The sequence below is a fragment of the Arachis ipaensis genome, chromosome B01 (assembly GCF_000816755.2).
Source record: "Arachis ipaensis cultivar K30076 chromosome B01, Araip1.1, whole genome shotgun sequence".
Classification (NCBI taxonomy): Eukaryota; Viridiplantae; Streptophyta; class Magnoliopsida; order Fabales; family Fabaceae; genus Arachis; species Arachis ipaensis.
In genome coordinates this window covers 23047231-23055299 of record NC_029785.2, presented here as the reverse complement: position 1 = coordinate 23055299, position 8069 = coordinate 23047231, and the positions used below count along the sequence as shown (strand labels likewise).

At 42.7% G+C, this 8069-nt stretch overlaps 1 pseudogene; it reads left to right on the top strand.

Annotated features, from left to right (window-relative positions):
• Positions 234 to 2551, top strand: LOC107617231 (annotated as a pseudogene).

Sequence of the window (8069 nt, the reverse complement as noted above, 5' to 3'; positions counted from 1 at the left end):
GTCTCTCTGTCTCTGTCTCTTGGTCTCTGTCTCGCAAACAAACGCTACCTGAGAGTTGATACTCATACGTCCAAACAATTACGCAAGTGAAGTTATTTAACTAAAATTTTAGTTTAATTGCTGCTGAGTGCTAACAAAATTCTAAAATTAATTAAAAAAATGGGATAATTAGTTTGGCTATCACGAAAAGAAGATATTGGATTATTCCAATATTCAAGCAATGCATGCACAAAGATTGCAAATGTCATGGGGTACAACTAAGTTTATTTTTAGAAGTGCTATATAGCAATGTACAAAGCTATTAAAACATAACATATAGCAATGTACAAAGTCTAGATGTCGGTAATATACCCGAAAATTGTCAATTGTCCATTCTTAATGTAAAACTGAGTGTATGAGGAAAGAGATGTTGAAACAAAAGATTTGTAGGAGGATTTTCAAAACAATATTTTAAGATAAGAGCAGGCAAAATTTTGAAGTGTTCAAGAAGGCTACGTGCCACAGTGTACTGCAAACTGGGACAATGCAAAGCAAGGGGTAGTGTGTGGAAAGTGGAACCATAACCACATTACAGCACTTGCACTACACAAAAGAAAAGTATAAATGCGTCAATTCTGGAGGCTCCCTCCAGCTAGATGGTAGATATCCACTGACCAATGCTTCCAAGACAGAACCCCAGATCCAGATAATCATGCATTTATATTCATAGTCAATAATTGCAACTACATTTTCTTTTCTTTTCTTATATAACATATTAACATAAGCTTGCAAAACTGAGTAGAACCCACAAAATAAAAATGAGCATCCCCACTGCAACAACAACACTCTTGATCCTCTGCACCATCTTCACACCGCTACACCTCAAGGCCAATGCAGTAAAATGCCACCCGGATGACGAAGCAGGCCTATTGGGCTTCAAACCGGGCATCAAATCGGACCCATCTGGGATGCTCAGCAAATGGATACGCGGAACCAATTGTTGCACGTGACCGGGCCTTAACTGCCTATTTGAAAACAAACGGGTCACAAGCATTTCTCTTGGGGGTCAACCCGAGCAACCCAATAGCTTCTTATCGGGTACCATATCGTCCTCCCTCTCAAAGCTCCAATTTCTCGACGGTATCTATTTCACTAATCTCCGAAACATATCGGGTCCCTTTCCCGGGTTTCCTCCTCAATATGCCCAACCTCCAATACATCTACATCGAGAACAGCCAAATCTCGGGTCGCATACCCAATTCTTTTGGAAACTCCACTCGAAAATTTGGCGCCTTCAGCTTCCAAGGCAATCGCTTAACCGGAACATTGCTGAGTTCACTATCCCTGTTGACTTAGCTCACTCAGCTCAAACTCGGCGACAACCTCCTCACTGGTGTTATCCCAGACGGGATTCAAAACCTCAAGAGCCTCACATATCTGAGTTTGCAAGGCAACCAGCTCAGTGGTAACATTCTCGATTTTTTCACTTCGTTAAAGAACCTCAGGTTTCTAGAACTTTCTCGGAACAAATTTTTTGGCACGATTCCGGCGTCGATTGCCACGCTGGCACCAATACTGGGATACCTGGAACTGGGACAGAACTCGCTTTCCAGGAAAATCCCTGATTTTCTAGGGAAAATGAAGGCTCTCGACACACTCGATCTCTCCTCGAACCGATTCACTGGAAGCGTGCCTCAGAGCTTCAAGAACTTGATGAAGATCTTCAACCTGAACCTCTCCAACAACTTGCTGGTAGATCCGTTCCCCCAGATGAACGTGAAAGGAATTGAATCTCTGGATTTGTCGAACCACAATTTGCACCTGGGAATAATCCCCAAGTGGGTGACTTCGTCTCCGGTTATCTACTCGTTGAAGCTGGCCAAGTGTGGAATAAGGATGAAGCTGGATGATTGGAAACCTTCGGAGACTTACTTCTACGACTACATTGATCTCTTTGGAAATGATATCTCAGGGAGCGCCATTGGATTGCTGAATAGAACAGACTATTTGGTAGGGTTCTGGGCTTCAGGGAACAAGTTGAAGTTCGATATGGGAGGTTTGAGGATCGCGGAGAAGCTCAAGTACTTGGATTTGTCTAGAAATTCGGTGTTTGGGAAGATTGCGAAGGGTGTGGTTGGGCTTCAGAAGCTGAACGTCAGTTATAACCATCTTTGTGGTTAGATTCCAAAGATTCAGTTCCCGGCCAGTGCCTTTGCCGGAAATGATTGTTTGTGTGGTCCTTCTTTGCAGCCATGCATAGCCTAGCACTATCATAAGGCAAATACTTTGAGAGAGGCTGAGATTATGTGTACTGATTAGTGATTTGTGAGTCTATTAAATTTTAATTAGGAGAGATGAAATGATGGATTCCTAAATCTCGCTAGTATAGTATCTTCAGCCCAGATTTGTGCCAAAGATGCTTTAATAATTATCTTCAGCCCAGATTTGTGCAATACATGCTTTAATAATTGTTCAATTCAATGCCACTACTGCATTGATATTTTTTGTTCTTTTAGGTCAACTTGTCTTGGAGACTTGGAGTAATGGAGTTGGTTGTTATTCCAGTGCCAAAGTGTAGTGCCCACTTCCCGCTGGCACTGCCCACTAGTCTATTGACCGTGTAGATTACGCTCATTGAGAAACTTCCACCCTGTAACCGTCGAGGCTGAATTCTTAGCGATACAAACACACAACAATTGTATTAGATTATCCAAAGATAGTTGTTGTTTCTTTAATGAAAGAAAGATGACTAATGATTTCTCATTAACCATTTTAGTTTCGTGACAACTTGGGCAAAAGGCTTGTAAATGGGTTGATTCTTCCTGATACTCTCTCTCACTCATTATGCGTTTAGATGATTATATCTACATTTGACCATGGCCAGTGGCTCTATTAGTGCCTATGAGAGAGGTGCCTAATTAGTAATTAATAATATGAATATCTGAATTTCGTTCACACTTAGGTCAAGTCATTACAAATTGACATTTCTCTTTCAATACTAACATAATGTGCTTTATTGTATGATATTAATTTACAAACCATGGCTATAAATACTCTGTGATTCTTTACAATCTTATTCACGAAACAATTTAGAATGGCATATAGATACTTGTTTGCCTTCTTGTTGGCTTTATGCCTCTCATACCCTCCTCATTCTGTTCTTGTTGCACAGAATTTGCCATACAAAGCTATGAATCTAGGAAACTGGTTGCTTGCTGAGGGATGGATGAAACCTTCGCTCTTTGATGGAATTGTCAACAAAGATCTTGTTCATACCCTGGGTCGAGATGTCCGACCCGGGATGACTAGCGACAAAGCGACCACCTCTTTAGGTCAAACCATCCGACCTCTTCCCAAAGAGCTTGGACAAATCGACAGGAAAGCCCAAAGAGGGCCCAAAATCGAGGAACATGACCCAAATCTAAAGGCAGCCCAAGCCTACAGAGAGAAGGGTGGTTCCCTTGAAAATAAGCTGACCTCACCCAAAGATAAGATAAGATAAGATAAGATAACTAACTTATCTTATCTAAAAAGGTCACTGTTTCGAGGGTTACCTGAAACTGTAGGCCGATCTCGGATGAGATCTTCTGTACTGGTCGGAGATGACGTATCCGGCTGGCTGGTGGCGGCCGGAGCTGTGATGTCCGACTTGTTGGACTGGCTTCACTTCTGATCCTTGGTCACCGGAGGGTGGGGGTACCTACAAGAGACTCCGATGCTTAAGTCAGCACGGGTATTAAGCAGGTTTATTGTAGAATCAGAGTATGAGTTATACCTGGGTGCTCCAGTGTATTTATAGTAGTGTGGGCTGACCTTTCTGATAAGATAAGTTAGTTATTTTATCCTATCTTATCTTATCTTTGGGTGAGGTCAGCTTATCTTCAACGGAACCGCCCTTCTTTCTGTAGGCTTGGGCTACCTTTGGATTGGGCTGTGTTCCTTTGTTTGGGCCTTCTTGGGCCTTCCTGTCGATTTGGCCGACCGCTTTTGTAAAGAGGTCGGATAGTCTGACCTGAAGAGGTCGGTCGCTTTGTCTCCAATCATCCCAGGTCGGATAGCTCGACCCAGGGTATGAACAGTGCCCCTGCTTGAGCTCGGTCTTTTTGTCGAGGTCGAGTCTTTGACTTCGGTCCTTCTAGTGAAGCCGAACTCAAGCATTTTGTCGATTCCTTTCTTTGTAGAGCCTTTTTGAATGTGGAACGTTTTCCTTTAAAAGCGCGCGCTTTTATATCAGCGCTTTAGGAACGTGCGAGGGTTTAATGCCCTCATTAATTGACTTCAAATGCCCCATTTCCTTTGGTTTGAATTTTGCCATCAGAAACGGTTTCTCTTCTTCATTCTTCTTCGTAACTTCTCCCTTTACTCTCTCGCTTTCCGTTTCTTGCCTAGAGTTCATAGTTCTTTCCTGCGACGCCTGCTCTGCCACTGCTTTCGTGGAAGAAGGGTGATTCTGGATTTCTCTTTCCGTTCTTCGAATTTTTCCGTTTCGCGGGGTAGCTCTGTCGTTTCTGATCTTCAGCTTTCTTTCGAGGTTTTCTTCTATTTTTCAGGTTAGATTTTTCTTCCTCTGTCACTTTTATGTCTGATTTTGAGAAAGTTTGGATCTTTTCTGCTTTTTTCCGTGCCTGATTGTTGCGTGTTCTGGAATTTCTTCGCCGTTTGTGTGAGTTTTTTCGCCTTCCCTGCTGCTCGATGCTTTTTAGGGTTTTTTGCATGTTGCCGTCATTTCTGTTTGTGCTTCTGATGATGGTTTTGGAATGATGATTTTTTTTATTATGAAAAAAAGGTTTGTATCTTTGACGATTTCCGCTTGGCCTGTATGATGTTGGTGATGCTTTTTGCTGATATACTGTAGAAAGATAGTGGCTTGGATGACTTTTGTGTTTTTACTTCCTTTGTTTCATTTGAAACCTTTCTTTTTTTTGTTTGATGAATGCTGGGACGTAGGCTGTAGGAATTTCTTGAAACCTTGCTTTGTTTCTGCCTCCAAAAGATGCCCCAAGACTTTGGTTTGAGTCTTGGGGTTTTCCTTTTCTGCTTGTTCGCCTGTGTCATTTTAGTCGAGTTGTTTTGCCCCTTGTCCGAGATGTTTTTTAGTAATCCAATCTTCTTTTCTTATTTTTAGGATTAGTCAGCGTCATGTCTTCTTGCAATAACATTGTAGAGGTGTCTTCCAAAGTTCCCGAGGGGATGTCCGATTGGTTGGACTCCCTTGTCTTAATGTGTGTCTCTGTCGTGGATGCTAAATTTTGTGTAGAGCTGAGAAAACGTCATAGGATTTGTGGTAGCAGTGCTCGGGAGAAGGATTATGAGCTTGTATCTCCTGACTCTGATGAGAGGGCTTGTTTTCCTACTTTCGTCGAGGGGGAACGTCCCTTCTTCTACGCCTATGAATAATTCTTCAGCCAGTTGGACGTTACTTTTCCTTTTACTGCTTTCGAGACCGACTTGTTGTGGTCATGTAATATTGCTCCATCCCAACTTCATCCAAATTCCTGGGGTTTTATCAAAATATTTCAACTGCTTTGCCAAGAGTTAGGCGTAACACCTTCTGAAACTCTTTTCCTCTATCTTTTTGTCTCGGCCAAGCCCGGAGGTTCTTCCAAAAAGAAAGCTTCCTGGGTTTCTTTTAGATCGGTCCAGGGGCATAAAGTTTTTGCCATGTATGATGAGTCCTTTAAAGATTTTAAGAATTATTTCTTCTGAGTCCGTGCTATTGAGGGGGTCCGCCCCTTTTTTTCTTGATGAGAATGACGAGCCTGCTTTTCCTCTAGAGTGGCAAAAGAATGTGAGAGTGTCACGTTCTACATGGGAGATGCTTAATGAGGTTAAGCGGGCTTTTGTAGTTGTTCTTGAAGATTTGTGGGGGAAACCACCCCATCTGGATACAAAAAGATTCTTGAGTGATCCATCTTTGGTTCGAACTGCTTTGGGTACTGTCTGACTTGTTTTTATACTTGTTTCTGAGCTTTTCTTCTCCTATGTTGTAACTCGTCATTTATGGTTGATTCTGTATTTTCAGAGATGTCGAAAAATAATGATTCTATGAAGGCCTACAAGAAGGTGAAAAAGGCTGTTGCTGCTCAAAACATCTCAGCCAAGGCGGCCGGAGAGGGATCTTCTCAAGTTCCTGTGAAGCCGCCCGTGCCAAGTTCTCCTGGGCCAAGGAAGGTGATCCCCACTCTTCGAGTTCGCCTGACTGATCCTCCACAGACTTCTGCCATTGCTTCTGGTGCTCCTCCCAACAAGAAGCAGAAAACAATTGAGACCTTTAACCTTGACGCCCCTGATTTTAATGCAATCGAATTTGTAGATCAGCAAATTGGTCCCTAAGGTACCCTCCCCATGGATGATGTGTTAATCCTTCGCCATCTGGATTTTATGACCTGAAATAGTGTTAAAATGGCATATATGGGGGCTGCCCTGTACCGAACTGCCCAGAATCTTCCTCTCCATGCTACCAAGGAGTTTATGGAGGAGGCTAAACAGGAGTTCGACCGAATGAAGGGCCTGAAGGAAGAGCTTGAGGTAAAGGTAGCCGAGTTGGAGAAGGATCTGGAGAACGAAAAGGCGAGTTCCCTTGCTCTGGCAGCTTCTGTGCGGTTGGCCGAGGACACGACATTGAGGCATAAGGACAATTATGTGACATCTTATCGGGAGGTGGTGCGCCTGAGGGAGGAGTTGGAGAATGCGCGAGCTGATTACTCCGAGCTCCAAGGTCATCTTGTTGGCAGCATAACTGCTGCCTATGAGAGCTTGAGCGAGCAGGTTCGGATTAATGCTCCCGAGGCCGATCTTACTCTTTTCAGCCTGGATAATGTTGTGAGGGATGGTAAGATTGTCCCTGATGACCAGGATGATGATGATATTGAACCTCCCCCTGTGTCTTCTGCCAAAGTGTCAGCCTCTTCAGTTCCTCCAGTTGTGTCTGACCCGGATTGCCAGATTCTGAACCGAGATGATAGAACCGTGGATGCTGTCCCCATTCAGACTCGGCCTCCTTCTCCCCGTACTGATGCTGCCGGGGAGGCTCCCGATCTTTGCTGATTTCTCTTTGGATATTTGTGTAGTTGGCCCGGCTTGTGGGCTTTGAAACTCTTTATTTGTAGTTTGAATATTCTGCTGACTGTTGATATTCCTTTTGGTTGCTTGTTTAGCAACTTCTATCTTGAAAAAACAACAAGTAGCTTTTATGCTTTTGATCCTGACCCCAAAGCTTTATAATATTGTATTTCGTATCATGCTTGTTTGTTTTAGCATTTTTTGAACATGTCGGAGCCTTCGGCCTCTTTGAATTGGGCGGGATCCTTTGTGGTCGTGAAGGGGTGGTTCCAACTTGTTTCTTGGTTTTCTTGCTTCTTGTTTGTATCTCTATCGATCCATAGCTGATTTCTTTGCGTTGGTCCTCTTTCCAGTTACTTTTGCAGTCCTCTATCTTGGACCTTTGTTAGGTCTTTTTCAGAGACTACTTTATAACTCTTTTTGTAGGAGGTCAACTTCTTTATGTCGTCCTTTTCCAAGTTATTTTTGTAATCCTCTTTTTTGGACCTTTGTCAGGTCTCTTTCAGGGATTACTTTTATAACTTGTTTGTAGGGGACCGACTTCGTTAGGTCGATCTCTTCTAAGTTATTTTTGTAATCCTCTTTCTTGGACCTTTGTCAGGTCTCTTTCAGGGATTACTTTTATAACTTGTTTGTAGGGGACCGACTTCGTTAGGTCGATCTCTTCTAAGTTATTTTTGTAATTCTCTTTCTTGGACCTTTGTCAGGTCTGTTTCAGGGATTACTTTTATAACTTGTTTGTAGGGGACTGACTTCGTTAGGTCGATCTCTTAGTTATTTTTGTAATCCTCTTTCTTGGACCTTTGTCAGGTCTCTTTCAGGGATTACTTTTATAACTTGTTTGTAGGGGACCGACTTCGTTAGGTCGATCTCTTCTAAGTTATTTTTGTAATCCTCTTTCTTGGACCTTTGTCAGGTCTCTTTCAGGGATTACTTTTATAACTTGTTTGTAGGAGACCGACTTCGTTAGGTCGATCTCTTCTAAATTATTTTTGTAATCCTCTTTCTTGGACCTTTGTTAGGTCTCT